The sequence below is a fragment of the Camelus bactrianus genome, chromosome 26 (genome assembly GCF_048773025.1).
Source record: "Camelus bactrianus isolate YW-2024 breed Bactrian camel chromosome 26, ASM4877302v1, whole genome shotgun sequence".
Classification (NCBI taxonomy): domain Eukaryota; kingdom Metazoa; phylum Chordata; class Mammalia; order Artiodactyla; family Camelidae; genus Camelus; species Camelus bactrianus.
In genome coordinates this window covers 21327564-21353284 of record NC_133564.1, presented here as the reverse complement: position 1 = coordinate 21353284, position 25721 = coordinate 21327564, and positions in this window count along the sequence as shown.

The following is a 25721-nucleotide window of genomic DNA, read 5'->3' as shown; positions in this document are numbered from 1 at the left end:
TCTGCTGCCTTGTATTTTCTGGTATCTTCCAAATTTTGTAAGTTTACCGCCTTAACCTTCTGTAGGTCTCTCTGCTTGTACACTCATTCCCTGGAATCTATTCTCAACACAGCAGCTTGAAGGACTGTTTTGAAGTAGAACTCGGATCACGCTGTGGCTCTGCTCGAAACCCTCATGGCCCATGAGGTCTTCACGGGACTGCACGGCCCCGTCTGAGCTGCCTTCCCCAACTTCACACCTACTGCTGTGCCCCTTGCTTAGTTAAGTAGGCTTCTCTGGTCATTTTGGGCTGCCTGCTCTTCCTCTGGAACATGCCCAGAACATTCTACCTCAGAGCGTGTGACCCAGCTGTTCTGTCCACCTGGGTCTTCTCCCTCTAGATTTCTGCTTAGTTAAATCCTTCTCCTCTTTTCTCCAATCTCACCTTTTCAATGAGGGAACGCCTACTGTGACCACCCTGCTTATTTCCACTTGCCCAGCAAACCACCCACAAGTCCCTACTTGCCCTACTGACTACTTTTACTCCGGCCAACTTTTTCTTATACCTAGAGCACTTAACACCTTCTAATATATATAGTTATTTACCTATTTATTATGTTTATTTGGTGTATGTTCTCCCTCTCCCAACCCCTAAATATAAGAACTGGCAGGAGTATTCCGATTCACTCCTTGTTATCAACTAAATCCCTATTTGAGTTTTGGGCTCATAGTATGTGCTCAGTAAACATTTTCTGAATAAAACAAAACTGCATGAAAACATCAAATGTTTTTATGTTTAATATGAAAGGGTAGATAACAAGAAAGGAATAAAGCTTCCCTTCTATTCTACTATTGGAGGTAGGAAGGACAGGAGGATAGGAAAATGTAATGAGTTATCATAAAGGAAAAGACAGGAGAGGTCGAGATTTAAGGGGATTGGCATTCTTTGTACAATGACCTAATTATAGCTGCCTCTCCTGACAGTGTCATCCTTCCAAACAATACATGCAGGACTGTCCCCATTTCCATCTCCATCTGTGACTTAGGACTTGACTTTTTTCCCCCCTAATAATCAATATTAGAAAGTTATAATACATTGCAGTAATATGACTGCATTGTGATAACCTTATTAACTTAATAATGTGGATGTGGATAAAGAAAATACTGTCAGCCTCTGGTCTCAATACTCCCTTTCATTAATAGCACAGGTACCAGATAATCTACAAGTCTTAAACTTCACGAAAGCACAGATTCTCAGAGTCTCAGTAAGTGTTAGAGGCGATCTAATCCTATTCCCTGTCTGATTCTGAAATCCCTTCAATTCACTGTCTCTGAAAGCAGCCTATTCTGTTTTCGGATATTTTGACTCTTTCTCTTGTTGAAACAATCCATCAGCCAAGCTGGTGGCTTCACACGGGGGCCCAAGTTCTGCCCTTAAGGCATTGTAGATAAAGTCTCTTCTGTTTTCCAAAGAACAGCTCTTCTCTTATTTGAAGATGGCTCCCATTTCACCTTTAAATCTCCTCCTTTGCAATGTAGGTTCTTTAGGGTGTTTTCTGTAATTAAAAGCCTCCTCAGCTTTCTAAAAGACCTTTGCTACAAGCTTTAATCTGCCAAGTATTGCTGATCAGCACGCAATTGAGCAAGACTGTCACCACTCTTACTCTAAATATTTTACTTCTTTAAATATGTGCAGTTGCTTTAGCATCAATGGCAATTACACCATTTAGCCATTCGAGTTTTCAGTAAAACGCTTTAGAAGTTATAACCATGAAAGAAATCCAAATTGCAACCATAAATCATGTTAAAGTCCATAAGAACACTGTGGCCCTGAAGAGACATAATGTATAAAAAAGAAAGAATTCACGCTTATGTCAGATAATAGTTCGTCAGAATTAGATAGAACAAAATAAAGAACCCAGATATAGACACCCATAAATATAGTCAACTGATCTTTGACCAAGGAGCAAAGACAGTCTCTTCAACAAATGGTCCTGGAACAGGACATCCACATGCAAAAAATGAATCTAGACATAGGCCTTACACCCTTCACAAAAAGTAACTCAAAATGTATCATAAACCTAAATGTAAAACACAGAACTAAAAATTCATGAGAGAAGCATAGGTGCAAACCTAGTCGACTTTAACTCCTTTAGATAAAATACCAAAGACACACATGAAAGAAATAATTGATCAACTGGACTTTGTTAAAATTTTCTGAGTTGTGAGAGACAACATCAAGAGAATTAGAAGACAAGACATATATTAGGAGGAAATATTTGTAAAAGATACATCTAACAAAGGACTATTACCCAAAAGGAACAAAGAACTCTTAAAATTCCAGAGTAAGGAAAAAAATATTGATTAAAATATGGGCCAAAGACCTTAACAGGTACCTCACCAAATAATATTACACAGATGGCAAATAAGCATATAAAAAGATGTTTCACATCGTATGTCATCAGGGAAATGCAAACTAAAACAATAATGAGACACCACTGTACATCTATTAGAATGGCCAAAATCTGGAAACCTGACAACACCAAATGCTGACAAGGATGTGGAACAAGGGGAACTCTTATTCATCGCTGGTAGGATACAAAATGGTACAGCCATTATTTGGCAGTTTCTTATAAAACTAAGCATACTCTTCCCATTCAATCCAGCCATGCACTCCTTGATATTTACCCAAAATAGCTGAAAACTTATCTCTGCACAAAAACCTGCATACAGATGTTTGGAGCACCTTTATCCATAACTGCCAAAAACTTGAAAGCCACCAAGATGTCTTTCAGTAGGTGAATGGATAAACTGATTTATCCACACAATGGAATATTATTCAGCACTAAAACTAAGTTTTCAAGCCACAAAAAGTCATGAAGGAACCTTAAATGCATATAAGAGGTGAAAGAATATGATCTGAGAAAGCTAGGGACTGTATAATTCTAACCATATAACATTTTGAGAAGACAAAACTATGCAGGCAATAAAAAGATCAGCCATTGTGTGGATAGGAGCAAGCCAACTTTTAGAGGAGAGAAAAAGGAAGAGGCACTAGCAACGAGACTGAGAATTAGCATCAGGTGAGGTAGGGGAACCAAAAGTGGGCAGTGCTCACTTGTAACAGTGAAGAACGTGCTCCAAGAAGGAGTGGTCATCAAATGCAGTGGAGGTCCAGTTAGTGAGGACTCATAATTGAACCTTCAGTCTGGCAACATGAAGTCCACTGGTGGACTTCAATCCGGAGATGGATGAAGAAGAGCTTAAAATGAGTGGGTTCAAGTTAAAAAAAAAAAAAAAAAACTATTGAGGATGTAGAGACAGATAATATACACAACTTTTTGCAAGAGATTTTGCTAGAAAGAGGAGCAGAAGAATGTAGTGGCAGCTGGAATAGGACATATAATTAAAAGAAAGCGTGTTTTCCTAAGGTTGAAAATATTTCATCATGGTTGTTTGTTGGTGGAAATGACCCATTAATTAGGAAGGGAAAATTTTAATGATCCAGAGGGAAAAAAATGTAATTGTAGGAGCAAAGGCCTTACATGGAAAGCAGGGCATGGGGATCCAGTGTTCAAGTGAAGAGTTTGGCCATGATGATGACCATTGTGATGGATAAAAAGTATCTGGATATAACTGCTACTAGACTGGGCATCTGTGGTAGGAGGAAAAGGAGGTTCTCTTCTGATTGATTCTAAAGAGAAGTGGATGGAAGTTGGAGAGAGGAGAATGTGTTAAATAGTGGGTTCAACAGAGTAGAAGACCAAGTGAACAAGGAAGTACAGTTAAGCTTACCAAGGTAGGGCTAGGTGCCTGCCTGAGATTTGTAGCCGTACATGTGAAGTAGGCTTGGTCCCCATGGCTGTGTTTTCTCCAAACACATTCTGCACACGTGGAGCAGATAATTATGCATTAAACCAAGGTTGGCGTTTTTTACCAAGCCAGTATGATGAAGGGAAAGAGAAGTTCAAAATTACTTTTTAAATAATAATGCAGATCCCAATATGTTAACATTGAGACATGTCCTTGCCACATTAAGATAATTTAAAGCTATTCGGAGAATAGAATATTGTTTTATCCGCTTTGCTTCTGTCCATATGTGAGTGAGTAGGTGTGAGTCTATGTGTGTGTGTGTGTGTATATGTGTGTGTGTGTGTGTATGTATATATATATATATATATATAGTGAGAGAAAGAGAGACAGAGACCAAGAGAAAGTAAAAGAATATTTATCAAATTATTAATAATTACTTTATTGATCTCTGTTTATTTTAGGATGCTTCTATACAACTAGTCCAAATAGTTCCCTATGTGAGTCCCAGAGATGTCTGGGAAAATACCCTCTGGTCTGATTCCACAGCGCCAAGCTGAGAAATGGACTCAGATCAAGCTAAATTAGCCTGGATTACCACTTTGATTGCTCCTCATACATTATGTACTGCATTCTGCAATCACCTGGTGCAATGATAAATTTCAAAATTCAGCAGGTACTCAAGGCCCAGGTAAACTGTTGCCTAGTACCTTGTCATGCAAGGCCCTGTGCAGAAACACTCCCAACTTCATGAATTTAAGATTTATGTGTATTAGACTGAACTCAGTAGTAGAAAGTGATGCTTCCAGAAGACTTCATATGACTGTTAATCCCTTATCTGAAGTTGCTGTCCATAAATCTGGGTTCCCTAAGGAGATATTTTTTGAGACAGGGAAACTGCACTTCCTTCAATCCTGGAAAATTAATGTTGATTCCTCAGCTACATGTCCTGACTGTAATAACAGTACAATTCTGTATACTTTAGATAAGAAAACATGATCGAATGATAATAACATTGCCTATATATAATTTTTCAACTGACCAGTAATTATTTGATATCCATCAATACAGAGTTCATGTATAAATTGTCTAAAATATAAAATTTCTATTTCTCCCCTACACGTATGCACCAAACACGCAGCCTCACCACCCATTGTCATTCTTATATAGTCTTTACTTTTATAATCAGATAAGCAATGAAGCCATTTGAAAAAATATATATATATATAGTTTTAAATTGATTCAGAGCAGTTGGATTTCTGAGTCTTCTGTGATTATCCAAAATTTTACCAATCATTTGAGGTCCAGATCAAGTTTAATCTCACCCATAAGCACCTTCCTGAATGATTCTGTCTTCACCAATCTTTTGGGTCCTTGACCTATCACCATCATCAGATCAAACTCAACATGTAAAATGGCACTCCAAAACTCCTTCATACTCACTGTGTGTGAAATACAATAACAATAATAATTTAAACTATTTAAAAATAATAATTTAAAATATGTATACTGCCATGTGTTGCTTTTTTTCCATCTTTCTATATTTGATTTTGATTTTGAATGATAAGCTTCTATATGAGGAAGACTGCATCTTACATTTATTTTTAATGGATTATCGATTTTTGACAAAATATTATTTCATTATCCCAGACCTGGCATGGTAACTCTGACGTGGTCTATTACAATGTGTACACTAATCAGATTTTAGAAACTGATGACTATTTTATGCATATGTGTTATATAAACAGAGCTATATATGTGTACATAAAAATAGTAAATATAATAGCTTTATATACATATATACACATAATTGTATGTGCCAGGAAAAAATGCATGGATTTTATAAAATGGGCATCCTAAAATCATATTTGGCTAAAGGTGTAATTAATTTCATTTTATTTTTTGACACTTAGTTATACTGGAAACTTAGCAGTAAATTCATAAAACTGATGGTCTAAATTTAGCCTGCTGTGAGTAATGTAAATCTAAGATATAGTTTGTTCATCTTTATTCTCCGTGCAGTGCCTTACACGTTCATATGCACTTGGTTAACTTTAAATGACATTGCTCAGGCAATTAAGGCAACTGCATTACCCTAGTGTTATTAAAATGAATTTCCTCACGCCAGATAAAGGGGTTACCCAACTCCTTGTTAATTCTCATTACAAAGTTTGCATAATTTTTGCTGGGTTCACAAAGGTCCTGACAAGATGGATAATTGGATCCTACCAAACAGTTAAACACAATGGCAGTTTCTTAAATTGTAGAATTTAGAACTGGAATGGTTTAAAGAGGTCATCTAGTTTAACCTTCCACACAATGATAAATCACTTCTTTAACATTCAAACATTTAAACGTGAATTTTTTTTTAGCTGGAACTTATTTTGCTTTAATTCATAAAGTGTATTTAATTATCCTACAGTCTTCTCACTGCATGTATAAGGCTGGAGATAAACAAAATTAACTGGAAACATATAAAAAAATGGTTTCTTTGATTCAATAGCAACACAGGAAGGATGATTTCTTCAAGGATGCATTTATCTGTTGAAGATAAAGCCATATTTAAAATATCTGGTCTCCTTAGTATTTTCTTAATTAAGGCAAAGATAAGTAACTTATTTTTTTAAAAAATCAAAAGGACTGTGGTTGATTTCCTTCATTCCTTCAAATGGTGACTTTTGGTTTTTGTTTTATGACAGTCCAAAGACATAGAGAAAATATTTTCTTAACTGTTCACTGTTTCACAAACTACTCAGTGTGTGCAATAAAATGGCCAAGCCCCAATATGAACAGTGCATAATGATTAAATACTGAAATGGTGGTGGTGGTGGCTTGGTGCAGACTTTTAAACCAACCTATCTCACACATTAAACCTATTAAGCTATTTGTTGCTCTTATTTTCAGAGGCTTCCTCCAATAACTTATGAGAAATTTTTTTTGTTGAAGTATAGTTGGTTAACAATGTGTTAATTTCTGGTGTACAGCATAATGATTCAATTATACATATATGTGTGTGTGTGTGTGTATATATTCCTTTTCATATTCATGAGAAATTTTTTCTTAAAGTATGTTTAATGTGAGAAGTATTTTCTGTGTGTGTGTGTGTGTATTTGATATACTTTATTTCTAAAATTCATCCTTCAGCCTAATCCTATTCACAGATTAATTCTTCTGGCAAATGTCAAATGGAAAAGACACTGTTATCCAAGGTCATTGTTATCTGATCATTTCTCAGACACAAACATGTATATTTGAAAGTACTGTTTCTTTCATTGTGTTTTCTGGAAACCAGGACCTTAATTTTTCCTTCCTTGATAATCTAGACCAATCGGAAAGAGTTCCCAACCTGAAACTATTAACTACATTTCAACTTCATTTTAGGCACAATAAAATTCTCTTTTGCAAAGGAACTATAAAGTTAATTTTTAAAATCAAGTTAGATCCACACAACCATTATACTCAGTGGTAAAAGACCCTAAGGTAAGGAAGAAGACAAGTAAGCCGTTTCTGCCACTAATATTCAACATAGTGTTGGAAGTTGTAGCTAGAGGAATTAGGCATAAAAAGAAAATAAAACAACTAAATTGGAAAGGAAGAAGTAAAATCGTATCTGTTTGCAGATGATATGATCCTCTATGAAGAAAATCCTAAGAGTCCACAAAAATACCATTAAAGCTAATAAATAAATTTAGCAGTCTTACAGAATATAAAATCAACTCAAAAACAGATGCATTTCCATTCAGTAGCATGAACAATCCAAAAAAGAAACAGAACAACTCCCTATACCATGGTTTCCAAATGAATAAAATATTTAGAATAAATTTAATGTTTAGAAACAGCTCCCTATACAATGGTATCCAAAAGAATAAAATATTTAGAATAAACTTAACCAAAGGGGCACAAACTTACACATCAAAAAATATAAAATTCATTGCTGAAATAAATTAAAGAATACATAAATAAGTGGGAAAACATCCCATGTTTATATAAGGGAAGGCCTAGTATAGTTAAGACAACAATATTACCCCAAGCAATCTACAGTCTCCATGTAATCCCTGTCAAATTCTCAATGGCATTTTTTGCAGAAATAGAGTAACCCATCCTAATTTTCGTATGGAATCTCAAAGGACTCTGAACAAAAAAATCTGGAAAAAACAAAACTGGAAAACTCACACTCCCTGATTTCAAAACGTACTACAAAGCTGTAAAAGATTTTGAAAGTAATCAAAAACAGTGTGGTACTAGCACAAGGACAAACATATAGACTAATGGAATAAAACAGAGGCCCATAAGTAAACCACACATACATGGCTAATTGATTTTCAGCAAGGGTGTCAAGGCCATTTAATGGAGAAAGGATAACATTATGAACAAATGGATTCCTTTGTTTTGAAAGGCTGAATAATATTCCATTATTTATGTTTATACACAAATATATGTATGTATAGATATATGTAAATTCTATTCCATACCTATTCAATTATATATATATATATTTGTGTATATAAATATGTATATGTACACACACATACATATATACATACATATCTCAGTATGTTGACACTTAGGTAATCTTGGCTACTATGAATAATGCTGCAGAGAACCTAGGAGTACAGAAACCTCTTTGAGACACTGATTTCACTTCCTTTGGACATAATTGCTGGATCATATGGAAGTTCTACTTTTAATTTTTGGAAAAATCTCCTTACTGCTTTCCATAATGGCTATACCAAGTTATATTCCCACCAACAGTGTACAAATGCTCCCCTTTCTCCACATATTCACCAATACTTTTGTTTTTAATTTTTGATAATAGCTTAACAGGAATGAGGTGATATCTCGTGATTTTGATTTGCATTTCCCTGATGATTAGTGGTGTTGAACATCTTTTCATATACCTGTTGGTCATTTGTATGTATTCTTTAGAAAAAAGCCTATTCAGGTCCTTTACCTATTTTTTTTTTTTTTGGCTTTGTGTTTTATGAATTCTTTCTATATTTTGGATTTTAACCCCTTGTCAGACACATGGTTTGCTAATATTTTCCCCAATAAGTGCTTAACTTTGGGTAAATTTACTATGATTTAAGCATGAGATCTTATTATTTGTGAATGTAGAACTTTATATATGGTTTGTTGTTAATCTTGTTCAAGTACTACAGTAATGTATAGGATGACTATATAATTTACTGTTCAAGCCCTAGATACTTTATGAGTGAAAGAGAGGACTATTAATAATTATGCCAAGATAGCTCACAAAAAACACCAAACCTGTCCTGAGCAAACCAAAATGTCTAATCACCTAGTCATATGTCACATCTGGGACAGGTCCTTTTTCTATGATGAGCAGTATTTCTTCGAGTTAAATTACCAAGACTTCTAGTATGGACTTGTCTTCCTAGAAGAATGGTGAGGAAAAATGAAAATTTCAGTGCATAAATTTCCTTGCTTCTGTCATATATAATAATACTTAAATGCAAATATTATACTGACCAGCAAGATAGATGCATATGGCTCTTGAAGTACATTACTAAGAAAATATTTACCGAGGAGTTCTAAGGGCACAAATTGCAATTAAAATCGTGGAGCAAATGCATTATTACTTACTAGAAAGGCTTGCAAATGAGGGGAAATTCACTGTGTGGCATTAATGTTTTAGTGCGTAAGAGCAAATCTTGCAAACTAAGCAGGATAGAGGCTGTACAAATGAACTACGAGAGCTTTTTGGTGAAGCACATTTTTGAGTACGAAGTTATTGTTTTTTAACTAATTGTTCCATGAAGCAACACTTTTTAATATTGTACTTTAGCAAGGCCATTTGCTGGGTAATTACTCGAGAAAAAAAGAATTTTTAAAAATACATATTTACATGTACTTAATCACTCCACAAGTGCTATGAGAGTGGGAGTATATGAAAGGTATAAACAAGCCAAGAGTAAAATACAATTTACAAACACTGGTGTCCAGTTAATACTCCACAGTGGTGGAATCAAAAATCTGGAGCAGGACAGAAGTTGGTGTTAAAGAGAGATGTCTCTTCACTAATTCTGAGGACGCCCCTGCCAGGTACAGAGAAAGCTGTGAGAGTCACTCCTGGCCTCTCTCTCCCTCTTCACATCATCAGTCCCGGGGGCAGTACTCAACTCAGTTTTGCCAGGAGATTCTCCACAGTCTAGAGGCTCTACCAGCCCAGTTCTGGCTGGGGTTAGTGCGATAATTGTGCAGCTCTGGGATTCAGTATTTGCAAGTCCCTTTGGTTCCACGTTAAAGCCTCCAACTATCCTCAGCCAGCCACTGCGGGGATATTTTGATGTCTCTCCTACCCCTACATTTAATTTCTCCAGTGGCTCAGAACGAATGTGATAGAGGTGTACAATTTACTGAAACTTTAAGAGACCCCAGTGCTTGAATAAGGATGATTTGTCATCCTGCATCTGAGATGTGTGATGATTGCAAGAGAGAAAGGAGGCATAGATAGAGAGGAAGTATCCTTGTCCAGGTTTTCCTCTCTCTTCAAGTGTGTACATATATATATTCTCCTCAAGATTATTCCCATATCTTTCAACAACTTAGGCACTGGCTTTAGATGATAAGGGGAAAGTAATTGAAGAAAGCAACTGGAGAGAAAGAAAAAATAATGAATTAAATACCTACATTGAGCAGTAACTTTATGTATAAAATCTCAAATTTGTACAGGAACATTAGCAACTAATTATAATTATCTCAAGTTCATATATAAAAAATGCTTTATCTATTGCTGTATCATAAACCACCCCCAAACACCGGGGCTTAAGAGAGCAATGAGGCATTAATTCCCGTACTTCTGTGCTTTTGGGCCCAGCCCTGTGGCTGTTCTGCTCCATTTGGTTGTGGCCGGCTTTGCTCACTGGGCTGCAGCCCACGTGGCTTCGTTCATGTGTCTGGTGGCTCACACGGGATGGCTGAAAACAGCAGAAGCAGGACGGGCCTCTGTGCCCAGCAGGGCGATCGGACTTCTTACGTGGTGGCTCAGGGCTCCGAAAGAGTGAAGGCAGACACTGCCTGAACTCTTCAGACCTCTCTCTGGAGTGGGCACAACACCTATTCTGCCATATTCTATTCATCCAGCAAGTCACAAGCTGGCTTGGTTTTAAAGGGAGGAGAAACAGACTTCACATCTTGATAGGATGAGCAACATGTTTGTAAAGAGATGCTAGATATCGTTGGCAGCTCTTTTTAAAGGCAATCTATTAAAAAGGAATGAAAGGTCAGAGAAATTAAATAATTTGTCCAGGATCACACTGCTAGAATGTGGCAAAGCTGGTACTTAGCCGTCCTGTTTCTTTTATTCTAAAGCAATGTCTCTCAATTAAATCAGTTTTTCAAACCATGCTTCACCTTGCAACGCCTAGGGGTCTCTGTGAGTCCCTCAGGGCCTCCACTTGGAACGGCTCCACCCTTAGCTGAAGCGTTATTTCCTCCCTTAGTATGATAATGTATTCATTATGTATGGATTCCTTTGGAGGGGAGGTTCAGAGGCTAAACTAATTTGAAAATCAGCACCATATACTGCATTTGCTTTGAGAGATGAAGACACTAACTGTTCTCAACTACTTTACAGTCCCTCAAAGTTCTGGGACAGCAGAGCTTGGTCACATAAGAACGAACTGGAAGATTCCTCCTTCAATCTTAAGAACTTCTCTTGCCATCTTTATAGGTATCAGTACGAAAGTTCCTTCAATGTTCTGCCATAAAAGATCTTAAACAGCTCTTCAGATAACTTTTTCAGCAAATGTTGCCACCTAAAAAGCTTACGCTTAATAACACGGTATAAAAGAATTTCCTATGAAACTAAGAAATTTTCTAAACCAGCTTCGCTTGGCAGCTTATATGCTTCCAGAATATTTTTGTCTTCTGTCACTTGGTATGTATTTAAAAAATTCATCTGTGAAAATTACATGGTCCATAAGTAAAAGAAACTGGCTGAAAAATAAATAATGGTTTATTGCATTTTGAAATCAAATAGATAATTGCTTGAATAAGTTCCTACTTTATGTACTCGCTGCTCCTGTTCTATTCCTTATTTGGAAACACTCAAGAAATGACTGTGATTACATCAACCAGAATTCTTATGGAAAGAATTGAGAATATGTTTCTTGATGGATTTTATGTTTTTATTAATAACACAGGTTAAAGGAATATATATAGACAACATGGTTAAATTCATTTAACCCTGGTTAAGTAAACACGGACAAGAAGTTTTAGAGACAGATTCTCATTTTATTTATTTGCATACTTCACTCATGGGAATACAAATAAATAAGATCAACAAATGAGGTGTTTTTTAATAAAATTTTGTAGGATATGAAAAAAAAATTTTGTAGGATGTGCATCATTACAGAATTTACAGGAAAAGAAACACACTGAAATTTTGAGTAGGTGACATTTATATTTGGGAAAGGGATTTTATTGTGATAATAGCCTTGTATATTAGACGAGCAAAACTGGAAAGAACATTAAAATCATTTGGTTTATCTTTCATTTTAACTTAGGGTAGCTAATAGCCAAAGACTTGTTCTTTGCTTCAGTGATCAAATAATCCTAGAGAAAAATCTCCGTCGGTCTTCCAGCACATCATGCTGCTAATAAGTTGGTTTTGTCTCCTTGCATTTCTCTTGTTACTTAATAAACTTCAACTTGCATATCACAGTAGAAAAGAAGTTGAAACACAACATAAGATAATTTGGGTGTGTGGGGAGGCATACTTATCATAAATCAAGCTTCAATAACTAACTTAACATATCCAAACCTAAGCTTAAGTGGGGTACTGTGTCATTGAAGTAAATGCTGTCAGGTTTTAGAATTTTTTTTTTTCTGTTCTCTAAGAAATGATAGAACACCATAATTTTACCCCTAAGCCTGTCAGCGCATCCAAATTCTGATGGGAAGACTTTAAAATAACAAGTGAATTGAATTGTGAGTAGGTTTGAAATAGCGTTCTTTTATTTGATTGCATTAGAAGGTGCCTTAGCAACCTGTATGTACAACATTAGTGAAGCAAATTCTGCTCAGACTAATGTCTGAGATTTATTCTTTCCATGTGCTTTCACATATATTATTTGCATCAGTTTAGAAGATGTTAGATACAGCAAGACTGTATTCGACCAAGTTTTCATAACTCTATCTACATAATGTATTAACCTACCCAAAACTTTAGAAAATTCTTTTTTTTTCTATAACTGTATGCCTTATGAAATGATGATGTGGAAATAAATGAATACATAACATAATGTAGAATTAAATATAATTTTCACTGAGCCTAAGAAGATGAAAAAAACTTCTCTCAATAACGTATCTCTCACGTGATATAACTGAGAACGTGACAAATATCAAGTTGTCTAATTGTCAGGTTATCTAGCATTTTCCTGATTTCTCTATTATTTCCTAATAAGAAGAAAATGGTTGCTTTTCCTGGGTAGCATTTCCAAGACAATCAGATAACCTCCAACTCCTTGTGCTTTGGGACTCCAAAATACTGTTTCAGTGGTGTTCTTGGCATGAATGAATCACTGGCTCAGTTTTTATTTCATTTATTTATTTATTCAGCAACTACTTATTGGGTTGCTTACATGTAATAAGAAGCATTAAGATACAACCCTTGCCCTTGATAAATTTACTATTGATCTAGCAAGAGGAAAAAAATGTTTATTAGCAGCAAAAGACAACAAACTCTAATTCTTTCTGCTTCCTGCCTGGGTAGTGTAATTCATGTCCATGGAATAAATAAAACCCTGTATGTCTTCCTTCCACTTAGATGAACATGAGTGTGATAAAAAAAAAAAAAAATCCTGAAATACCAGCATCTTAGTGCTGCTAAAAACTCAAGTCTGAAATGATTGGCTTTTCCCCCCTTTTTTTAAAGTAAAGCGCTGTAGTTAATTTTTGTCATTGTGAAATGAAACCCTTAGCTAAGTTGGTGATAGAGGCAAAAATTACTTTGTATGAAAATAAAAATGCAGGAGATTCATTTCAAGCATTGGCAGATGAGATGGTTCAGACCAGCCTTCCTCTTGAGAGAAGCTAAAAAGACGAGACATACTACACAATATATTTTGAACAAATCAAACAGGAGAAAAGATAACCTAGAGAAGTTATCAGAGCTGCTTTTCCTTTAAATGTTCCCACTGAAACGGAAACAGACAGTAGGAGGCTAGAATTTGACCATATGTATCAAAAGACTCATGGAACTACAAGAAGGAAAAAAAATGAATTTTAGAACCAACAAGAAGATGTTGGTAAACTCATCAAGATAAATATTTGAAAAGACTGATGTAGAAATTTAATAGGAAAAACTAAAAGCTAGTTTTAAATCCTTTGTCAAGCAAGTCAGAATCTTTCTGAAGATTTATTTTGTTCCTTTGAATGGGCCATGTTTCCCTGTTTCTTTGCATGCTTTGCAATTTTTTGTTGAGATTAGGGTATTTGAAGAACCAGTCACCAGCCTTTATAAACTGATTTTGTGTAGAGAAATAAAGTCACTATTCAGTCTGGCTTAAAGGATCATAATTCTTGCAAACTGTTTTTGGTGATTCATCATCCCTGGGCCTGTGCGTTTGATTTTATTCCAGCTCCATGTATGGTTCCTTTAAATGTGTTAGTTGTCCTAAGAGTCTTGTCCCTGCTTTTTCTCTGAAGCCTTGGATTTCTATTATAGTCCTCTGTCCATAATCTCCTGTCTCCAAGTTCCCAGAGGTCTGCAGACCTCCTGCAGTTCTAACACAGTATGACTGCCACAGGTTTCCATAGCCTCCAACCTAATATACGAACTATGCTACCATGCCAATGAGCGCTCAAGTTAAGTAAGACAGAAACCAGTCCCTAAGACATCCCCTCAAAAAGCCAGAACATTGCAAGCAAGTTCCAGTATTTCACTTTTTTCCTGAGTAAGGGGCCAGAAAATGTGTAGCCAACCAAAAGCCACTCAGTCCTGCACTGGGGAGGAAGGGGGACAAAGATGTCCAGTCTGTTAAGAAATTTTCTTATTGTTTTTAGTGCAGTTTTTCTTGCTTAGGTGTTCACTTGGTTGCTTAGCTTTTTAAGTGGTATCTAGAGTTCTCACAAAGGTGTTTTGGTCCATTTATTGTTATTTATTTGGTGTCTCCATAGGAGAACAATGACGTGGAGCTTCCTAGTCCACCATCTTGCTGACAGCATCCCCACACATTTTTTTTTTAAAAGGATGAGGCTGAGTTTATGTAAACCATATGTCAAACAATCATAAAATAAAGAACAATATTTACAAAATAACAAAAAATATTTTAGGATGCACTATAATTTAAATAGAAAGTGACAGGGCTGAAATAAATCAAAGATTCTCAAACAGCATGCTGTGGGATCCTGTGTGTCCCTGCAGTTGTCCATGGGTGACCCTAGGAGACAAATGGACCTGTTGATTCCCAATCTTAGATCCAATCAAAGAGACAAGCTTTTTCATTCCACTTTAAATATTCGGTTTTACTGTAAATATAATTTGGCAAAAAATTTTTGAAAAATCAAAGACATTTTAATATTTTTAAATTTGTGCAGTTTTCCCATAATCATAAAAAAATAGAGTAACTTGGATTTCTCTTTGTGTAAAGTAACTAATGATTTATTAATTTTATGAGTTACTGACATTTTTATTTGGGTAGTCAGAAGGTAGTCAGAGTCTTACATTTAGTGGACCCAGAGGGAATCGTGATAAAGGCCATGACAGATTTATGAAAGCATAATCACACTGAATAATAATTTTATATCCCTAACTGCATATTTCTCAATAACATAGACTTTCAATTATAGATTTTTCAAAGAATATTTTGGTTCATTCGGTAAGTATAACTATAGAGCTATTTACAGAACGCTATGAAATGTGTAGAAGGAACAGTTAGTTTTTAAAAGGACCAACATCTTCCTGGAGAAGATGACATCTAAAAGGAAGATTAGAAGTTATCTAAGTACAGAGATATGAGAAAAAAGGATGTTGCACACAGTGAATACCAAGGACAAACATAAAGTCGCATTGAACAGGGACTGCCAACATTTCTACTTTATTAAAGCATACAACGTGGGAGAGCAGTTGTCCAGAGGTTGTTAGGATCCACCTGCCGTGCTTCGAAGCCTCGGCTTGTTACTAGAAGGATGTAGGAAAGGGAATGACATTTTCTGATTAACATTTTAATCAAGTGCTCTTCAGTATTTTTAGTGGTTGGTTTAAAGACTGGAATCAGAGAGACCAGATAGGAAGCTATTGCATTAAACAAGGTGAAATAAGAGAAAACCTAACGAGCAGAACAGGAGAACAGGGCTTGAAAACATCCTGAGGAGGGGAAAATAAATAGAACCTAACTATGTCGGGGGGGATGTGGGAGGAGGAACCTAGGATGACTTCCATTGTCCAGATCAGCTGGGCTGATCAGCCTTTTGGACCCTCAGTTTCCTGGTCTGTAAGGTCCTATAATATTGTAGACACATCACAGGATTAAATAAGATTTCATATGCAAATCCCTGTGGATAGCCTTGGATACACAAGGCACAGATAAAGTACAGCAACCTTTGCTTTCTATTTCTGCAGAAATATATATACACATATATATAGCATTGAGGAAGTCTTTCTGTGACTTTATAAGAGATTTTCTTTCAGTCTCTGTGTTACTGAGTAAGGAAAGTGAGGTACAGGGATTCTGCTGCTTAGATACAATCCACTAAGTTTATTGACTTTAATAAAAATATCTCATTAATAAGTTGATACATAGAGTCATTGTTATCATTTAAGTCATATTGTGTAAAAAAGAACTTGTTGAGCACTCTTATTAAATGCTAAAATATGCAGGCTTATGCTAGTGAAAGAAAAAGGAATTGAGCCAAATTACTTTCCAGTGAGCCTGCACAAGAATTCCCGAATGTATAATCCCATGTATAATGCCTTTTTGCTATATCCGTGCACTGTGTTACTAGGATGGTAAATATGTTGGGGTTTAATTGCCAATTAGTCCATAGGATTTTATACAGCTTTGTTCTCAGACTATTGTGACTTTATAGAAAAATAATTTTTAAACATACAACTTAAGTACAAATACATCTTAAAGAAATAAAATCACAAGATTATTGAGAGCTTTGCAAAAAACTCTGAAAATGAGAGCATTATTTTAGCAACAGTACAGCAATAACATCGCTCATTGTCACTACTGCTAAAGAAATATGAACGTTTATATGTTACAGTTTCTATTCAGATTGTACATTACTGGGATGCTTGTATTCAAAATCATATTACAGGCTGATAATCTGGTTATAGTCCCCTATGATAACAAGACCTCTTGCAGTTCATATGTAAATGTTCTTTTGAATATGCCTACTGTGGATTTATTAATGTGTAGTAAACATTTGGTATTTTTAAATAAATCAAAGACTAAATCTCAGGCTCTAGAAATAAGGACTTCCTAAAACTTCCACTTATTACTCCCCAAAAAATGGTCTGAATTTTGTCTTTGTTTACTCAAGATCTGAAGTTCCAGTATTCTCGAGGTTGCTCTCTAGGGTTATTTTTTTTTTCCACCGAAAAGGAGTTTTCACGAGGGACGGGTATAGCTCAGTGGTAGAGTGCCTGTCTAGCATGCAGGAGGTCCCAGGTTCCAGTTCCTCCATTAACATAAACAAACAAACAAACAAACCTAAGTACCTCCCCCACAAAAAATTTAATTTAATTTAATTTAAAAAAAGAAACAGAGTTTCCAAACCTTATAGAATTATATTTTTAATCCTTGAATTTTGCCCGATAGAAACATTAAAAAGTACTTACAAGTTTAGAGCCTATATCATCTAGATGGAGTAAATAGTTAATAACTATTGGATTTAATCTAATTAACATGGGCACATCTTACTGAGAACCTATCAAGAGTCTGTTTTTAAAAGAAAATGAAAACAGAAATGAAAAAAGGGAAAAAAATATAGTATTCTTTTAAAAATACTCTTACTTGATTTTTTCTTAAGGTCAAATCAAATTTTAGAACATGTAAAAGAATTCTTGTTAAGATGGTGAGCTGAGAAACAGGCCTCTAAATTCCTTTCATTTTTACCTTTAATCCAAATAAAATGTTAAAAAGATGATGCGCTGGAATTAAGGAAGGGTACCCCTCATGTGCCTTACAGTTAGAAGAACTGCTAGAAATGTGGTGCAGATAAAAATTTTAAGATTAGGAGGTATGCAGAAGTCAAAGTTAGATGTGCAATTTTATTTTCTGAAAAAGAATTGATAATATGAAAGTTTTGCTCGATTTAGTTCTATTAGTACAATATATGCTAGAAATGCAACCGGTCCAATAACACAGGGCTGGAAAGATGACAAGAAATCACCTTTTTTAAAATAAGCATTGACATGATAAAGAGTAAACAAATTTTAGTGTGATTCACTACTGAGGGGAGTAAAAATAATAATAATAAAGAAGGAAAAGACAATAGGTCTAAGACTTTCCTTAACCATTTTGTATCTGTTGCAAGGTACTTAAAAATAAATTTTCAAAATCAAATTAATACGTACTTGTGAAATAACTAATCTAAGATAGATTGATAAATATAGATATGTTGTATGTTGAACAAAAATATGTAAACAAGATAAATTTTAACAAAATTATCAACATATTTGCAGAAGTCCCCAAAACAAAGACTGTAATATATTCATCACTGCGACTGGCCATACATAGATATAAATTATTCCCTTTTTAGAAAAAAAGTGTTAATGTAATTTAAAAGTACTAACCCTCTCTTCATTCCTTTTTTGTACTGTAATATTCATTTTATTTTTCAAATTTTTATTTTTTGTTTGAAACTGGAACAGTTACTTAGACATGTTCAAAGTAGAAAACATTTTATCGTTTATATTTCTTTCCAGCCATTATTCTTTCTTTTTTTTTATTTCATTACTATTAGTAAAAACCATTTGTCAAATATGAGGGGCATATATCATTTATTTACTGTTGCATAGCAAATTATCCCACAATTTTGCAGCTTAAAAACAAGAAGAATGTATGATCTCATTAAAGTTGCTGAGAGTCAGAAACCCGGGCTCTGCTGAGCTGTGTGGTTCTGGTTCACGGTCTCTCACGAGACCGCGGTGAAGCTGCTGGGCTAGGCTACGGTCTTCCATAATTTGATTGGCTCTGGACACTTTCATTCCAAGCTCACTGACATGGCTTTTGCCAGGAGGCGTCGGTTTCCCACCAGATGGGCCTCTTAGGGTACTCACCACACGGCTTTAGAGCAAGTGCTCTGAAACAAAGAGAATATTCAAAGCAGAAGCCTTTTTTTTTTTAGTAACCTAACCTTAGAAGTACATAGCATCACTTCCACCATGTTCTATGGTCACACGTACCATCCCTGGTGTCATACAGAAGGAGACGACACAGGTATAGTAATACCAGGAGGCAGGGATCCTTGAGTGCCGTCTTAGAGGCTGCCTACCACATGGCAAGTGCTGGCAAATTATCTGCTCTGGGTTTCAAAATCCTAGGTACATCGCTGATTTCTGTTATCTGGAATAATTACTCATATTCACTACTTTTATCTTCCATTTCCCATTCTACATCCCATTTGTCTTCAGTCAGCATCTCAGCCAGTCAGTGTGCTTTCACAGAGGAGCTCCAATTTTTATTTCTAAAAGAGGTGAATTTTTGGTAGACTTGCTTGCTTGTGGTTGCAGTAATGTCCATACCCCAGGCATGGCAAAATTAGAAAGTGACCCAGAGGAGGCACGGCGACAGGACAGACTTCTTTCCTTTTCCACCATATATGAGCAAACCTATTCCTTCCTGCTAGTCAGAATTACACTGTAACCCTCCTTGTTGTTTGTTCAGTTAGTACATAAGGAGTAACAAAGGGCATGCTGGTGGTCAGCATCCAACTCCCTGGACCACTGTTGTATAACCTGATGAAAGTGTTCCTTTCTTGGGAATAAAGTCATATACCCTACAAGAGTACAGGGTTGCAGGGAGAAAAACAAAGACTTCCAATTAGATTATTTCTTATGAAGTAAAAATCACTGTTCACATTTTTATCCCTTGTAAGCTGGTGCAGTTAACATTACTGCCCTTCTATCTATGACACTTTCCAAAGTCAGTGGAAGTGAAAACTTCAGTGTGAGCCAAAGTGGTAAAGAGAGCTACTCATGACAGCAACCAAAAGCAAAAGCAGACAAATTACTTTTCTGAACTCTCCGAAGTAGCCAACCAATGCACACTGTGACTCAGAAGAGAAACTGCTTATTGCATAGGTTATGATTAATTTTCCAATTTAGGTACACAGGAAAAAAAATAAGTATGTGTCCAGGACTAAAAGCAAATTATTCTTGTGGATCAAAAATAAGTCAAGACTACTGACCCCATGTTTCTTAGGTTAGTGAGGAAAAGGATAACATTAAATATCCTTCTTTTAATTCTTCTATTTGGTTCTCCAATATGGGACTTTTCCCTTTCCTCACCTCTTTTCCTGAGAATAATTCTAGAGAGATGGTGAGAGAGTAAAAAGGCATTCTAAAACTAGCACACTTCCAGAGTTGACTTGGGAGAGCTGCTTCATTACCAATATCTGATAGTCTTAGATTTATTGTCTTTTCCATATCAGTTTAGTAATTATAATTTTAAAAGGGCTTAATGCTCTTATTTCTTTTCTCAACCAATTTTCTCTTGTTACAAATTGCTTCTTTAGTGAATGCACAGAATACACCCTGAATTCATAACAACAGCTCAGATTGATCAGGGGTAAGGTCTTGTTAAATATATTGATAAAATCACATTTCCATTTGATTTCCTGTTCCTCTATAAGGACTACATTAACTTTAAAGTTTAAACCACTGAGTAAGTCCAGTTAACAAAAGATGAAATCACTAGCAAATTGTTCTTAGGGAATTTTGGCAGACAGGAGAAAAAAAAAAAAAAAGGCTGTTACCTCTAACAGGAGACATAAATCTCCAGAAAACAGAAGCAAGCATAGTGCTTGGAAGTTGCAATTACTCAGAAGTACGTGTTGATTAACTGAATCATTCATTTGATTAAGTCACCTATTTCCTTATGAAGGAGAGTAGCCTCCCCTTGCCTGGAAAGATAAACATTTGTCAAGTATCTTGGCATATAATGCTTATCCTACTCAGCGTCTGCTCCCAGCATTCCACATTGCCTCCAGAAAAATAGCTAGGTCAGGGCTCAGCACAGCCTGAACAGGAAGACAATCTATAGTACAGGAAGAATATTCATAAAATGAAAGAAACATAGGACCTGGCTAATATCTGCCAGCAGGATCCTTGGAAATGTAGGTGAGATGGCTTTGAACTGGTTGAGTGTAGAACAGAGGATGGTTAAGGGAGGATTTATTGAAATAATTCAGTGTTCCACCTAATAGCAGGAATATGTGCAACATAGCCTGATACACTGCTGGTATGGCTTTTTGAGGCTTGGACATGACAATGGGCTATTGTAAATGAGGTGGAAATTAGAGAACTGCTTTGTAGAGCACCAAGAAACAGGTCAAAAGCCTCAGAGAAATGGGTTTATGAGAGTGGACTTACTAGATGAAAATAGAGGATTCTCTCCTTTCCTTCCTATGTTCCACGGGATGGCTCAATGGGCATTTGTGGGGAAAAAAAGGATTATACTGGTGAACACTTCATTTTTAAGATGCTGGTAGGACATAATCTCATGACACTGGGCTCTCTAGAATCATTGGGGACATCAGATTACAGAATGGCAGAGCCAAGAGGTAGTACTAAAAGTAAAAAATTATTTATTTGTTTATTTGCATTTTATTTTGAAGTTATCCTACACTTTAGAAAAATGTCAAAAGCAGCACAGAGAAATCTTTTCAACAGATAGCATTGGAACAACTGGATATCCACATGCAAAAGAATGAAACTGAACAGCTGCTTCCCACTATATCCAGGAATTAACTCAAAATGTATCGCTGACCTAAATGCAATGGCTAGAACAATGAAACATTTAGAAGAAAACATAGAAGTAAATCTACATGACCTTCGATTAAACAATGGTTTCTTAAATAGGACACCCAAAGCTCAAGTCAGAAAAGAAAAAAAAGATATATTGGAAAGCATCAAAATTACAAACTTTAGTGCTTCAAAGGACACCATAGAGAAAATGAATAAACAACTCACAGGAGAGAAAATATTTGCATATCATCTATCAGATAAGGGACTTTTGCCTTGGATACATAAAGAATACTTAAAACTCAAAAATAGAAATATTAGTAATCCACAATTTTTAAATGGGTAAAGGATTTGAATAGCCATTACCCCCCAAAATATATACAAATGGCCAATAAGTACATGAAAAAATGGTCCACATCACTAGTCATTAGGGAAATGCTATTCAAATCCACAATAAGATATCACTTCATACCCACTAGGATGAGTAAAATTAAAAAGACAGAAAATAACAAGTGTTTGGGAGCCTCCATATTGCTAGAGGAAACATAAAATGGCGAAGCTATTTTGAAAGAGTTTGAAAGTTCTTCGAAGTATTAAATAGAGCTACCACATGAACTGTAATTCTATTCTAGGTATATACCTAAGAGAATGGAAGATGCATCTCCACATTCACGTGAATGTTCATAGTAGCATTATTCATCGTAGCTAAAAATAGGGAAGAGCTGAATGCCCATCGACTGATGAATGGCTAAACAAATGTGGTATATCTACACAATGGAATATTATTCAACCATAAAAAGGAATGAAGTATTGACATGTTACAATAATGATGAATCTAGAAAACACTACACCAGGTGAAAGAAACCAGTCATAAAAAGACACATATGAAACCTTAATGTCAAGAACAGGCAGATCAATAGAGGCAGAGAGTAATTTAGTGCCTGCCAGGAGTCAGGGGCAGAGGAGATGAAGAATGAGCGCTGATGGGTATAGGACCTCTTTTTCGGGGTACAGAAAATGTTCTGAAATCAAGTAAGTGTTGACAGTTTCACAGTTCTGAATAGTACTTTTTAAGAGAGCAAATTTTCTTTTATCACAATAAAGCTATTATTAAAAAAAAAACACCACCACAAAAATCCAATAGGAAAACATTAAAGCCCTATAGCTGTCAAAGAAAACTTTAAAAAGTAGTACAGAGAGTTCAAATATACTCTTCATTCAGCTTCCTCTACTGATAACAACTTACATAACTTTAGGATAATGATCAAAACCAGGAAATTAACATTAGTGTAGTAGTTACTAGTAACTAAACTACAGAGGTTATTCAGATTTCACCAGTTTTCACCAGTTTTGCCCCTATTGTCCTTTTTGTGTTCCAGTATCCAGTCCATTCAGGGAGAAGCATGTCTGGAGCCAGGGGACACTCAGAGATCTCTTCAATCTTTTAAAGTATTTTTCAACTCAGAGATTAAGAATTATAAGATTCATTGAGATAGATTAAAAAGGGAGTGGGGGAGGATGAGAAAAGCCTTCAGGACAGAGAAGTAGATGCTAAATGAAATAAGTCAGGCAGAGAAAGACAAACGTTGTATGACCTAACTTAGGTGTGGAATCAAAAAAAAAAAAAAAAAAACTTAAACTCATAGATACAGAGAAGAGATTGGTGGTTGCCAGAGGTAAGAGGGGAGGAGAGGGTAAAATAGATGAAGATGGTCAAAAGGTAGAAATCTCCAGTCATAAGATAAATTAGTCCTGGGGACGTCATACTGCATGATGAATGTAGTTAACCATATTGTTTTGTGTATTTGAAAGTTGCAAAGAGAGTGGATCTTAAACGTTCTCATCACAAGAAAAAGAAAATTTTGTAATGGTGTGATTACAGATAGTAACTAAACTTATTATGGTAATTATTTTGCAATATGTACATATATCCAGTTATTCTGTTGTACACCCAGAACTCATACAATGTTATATGTCAATTATATCTCAATTAAAAAAAAAAAATCAGTGGTTGCCAAGGACTTGCAGTGGCGGGGAGGGGGCAAGAAAGGATAAACCAGGAGAATAGGTAGGGCACCAGGAATTTTAGGGAAGAAATCACGCAATCGTATCACTAGATGCAAAAAAAGGCGTTTGAAAAATAAGTGAATGAATGAATGAATGAATGAATAACAAGACAGAGAGGTGGAACAGAAATGCCCTGAGAGTGTGGCAGCGGCATCGTGAGTCTGCATCTTAGTCCACAAACTGGGCCATGCAAGATCTATAGCATTTCTTAATTTTCTTTAATCAGGCTAAATCCTTTTCATAGTCCTCACCTTAGCAGTCTGGCAGGAAGCTCAGCATCAGTCTTTGTTCTCCTCCAGCTCCCCACCCCATCTCCAGCGCATCCCTCTTGTCTTTATCTGGCCACCCGCATCAGGTCCCATTGGCTCATTCCATGTGGTCTCCCACCCCACGTCCTTCCATCTGATACATCTGTATCTATCATCCTTGGGCCGTAGAATTTTAGATGAAGCTGCAGGTCCCTGTGTCTAGGAAGCAGCTTTCCTAGGTTTCACAGGGGAAGCCCCTGTAATCGGCACTTTTCTTGGCTGCTTCCAGAGAGTAAGGAACCAGTCCCCACTTCTGGCGGCATGCACAGACGGAAATCTCCTCAATGTCCAAGCCTATCCTAAAGTCATTTCTAACTTAATCTCTTCAGTAAGCTTAGGTTTTACAAAAGATAAGCTTTCTTAAGCCCTGCAAAAATGCCCACGGCAAAGAATATGCAAAGGACCTGGCTTCTTCCTGGGAGAAAGGAAATGAAGCAAAGGAAACATAAATCATAGTAATAAAGGTACAATGTTACCTTTTCCAGAGACAAATAGCCAATTCAAACGGAAGTAAATGCTCACTGGAGAATTATCAAATGTTACAGAAAAGGCATCTTTAACCTGGACTTGGGGAGGTCAGGGGAATTTCATGGAAGAACTAATGTCTCAGCTGAAACCTAAGAAATGAACAGGGAAAGGAGAGTGGGGGAGGGAAGTTAGTGTGTGTCATCCCCAATGAAAGAAAAACGGCCTGCTTGAAACACTGGAATAAATTCAGTGCGTCTGCAGAACACAAAATGAGATAGAGTATTGAGAATTACACGTGGGTTAGACTGATGCAGAAGCGTGCGAGCCACAGTGAGGGGTCTGGTTTTCACTCTGTGAGCAACAGAAAGTCATTAAAATGTTTTACGCCTGGGGAAGCCAAAATCAGAATTTCACTTTTAAGGCTTATTTTAGTTTCAGAATAGACAACTGGGGGTGAAGGGTAACCCTGGTGCCTAGGGAACCAGAGCAGAAGCGATGAGACGCTCGCCATGATCCCCAGGAGAAAGGAGAGCAGTGTGACCCTGAGAAGTGGCAGCAGAAACGGAGGAAAGTGGGCATATTTCAAAGATACGAGGTTGTACCATCTACGAGATGTGACAGTATTGTACTTCATGGAATCTACGACTCCATTGATGTAAAGTATATCATTTTATATAGCACTGGGAAGGGAAAACCTGCCAGTTACTGAACTATGATAACAGCACTGATTGTACGAAGCACCACGATTTCAGAGATGTAAAATGTGGGGGGGAAACGTTTGGTTTGGAATCGATGAAACACAGTAGATTGGAGGTAGGAAGAGAGGAAGGAGGTGCAGATGGGTCTGGGAACTGAATGAAAAATGAGTGAGTGGGCAACTGAGAGAGCAATGTGAAGACTGTCAAATAACGTGAAATGATTAAATAAAATAGAAACTTGTGTGTTTCAAAGGGGTATGTTTTTAAAAATTGGCAGGCACTGATTGTAGAGGCTGAGGACAAGTTAGGTCCTCAACAGGAAAGCCAAGGTAGATGAGCCGCAAGGAAATAGGGCATTAGCAGAACAGGTTTACTGCAGAAGCCAGTGTTGAAAGCAGGTACAAGAAGAGAAGAACATTAGAAATAAACTTTACCGAAGTCACAGATCAGCCA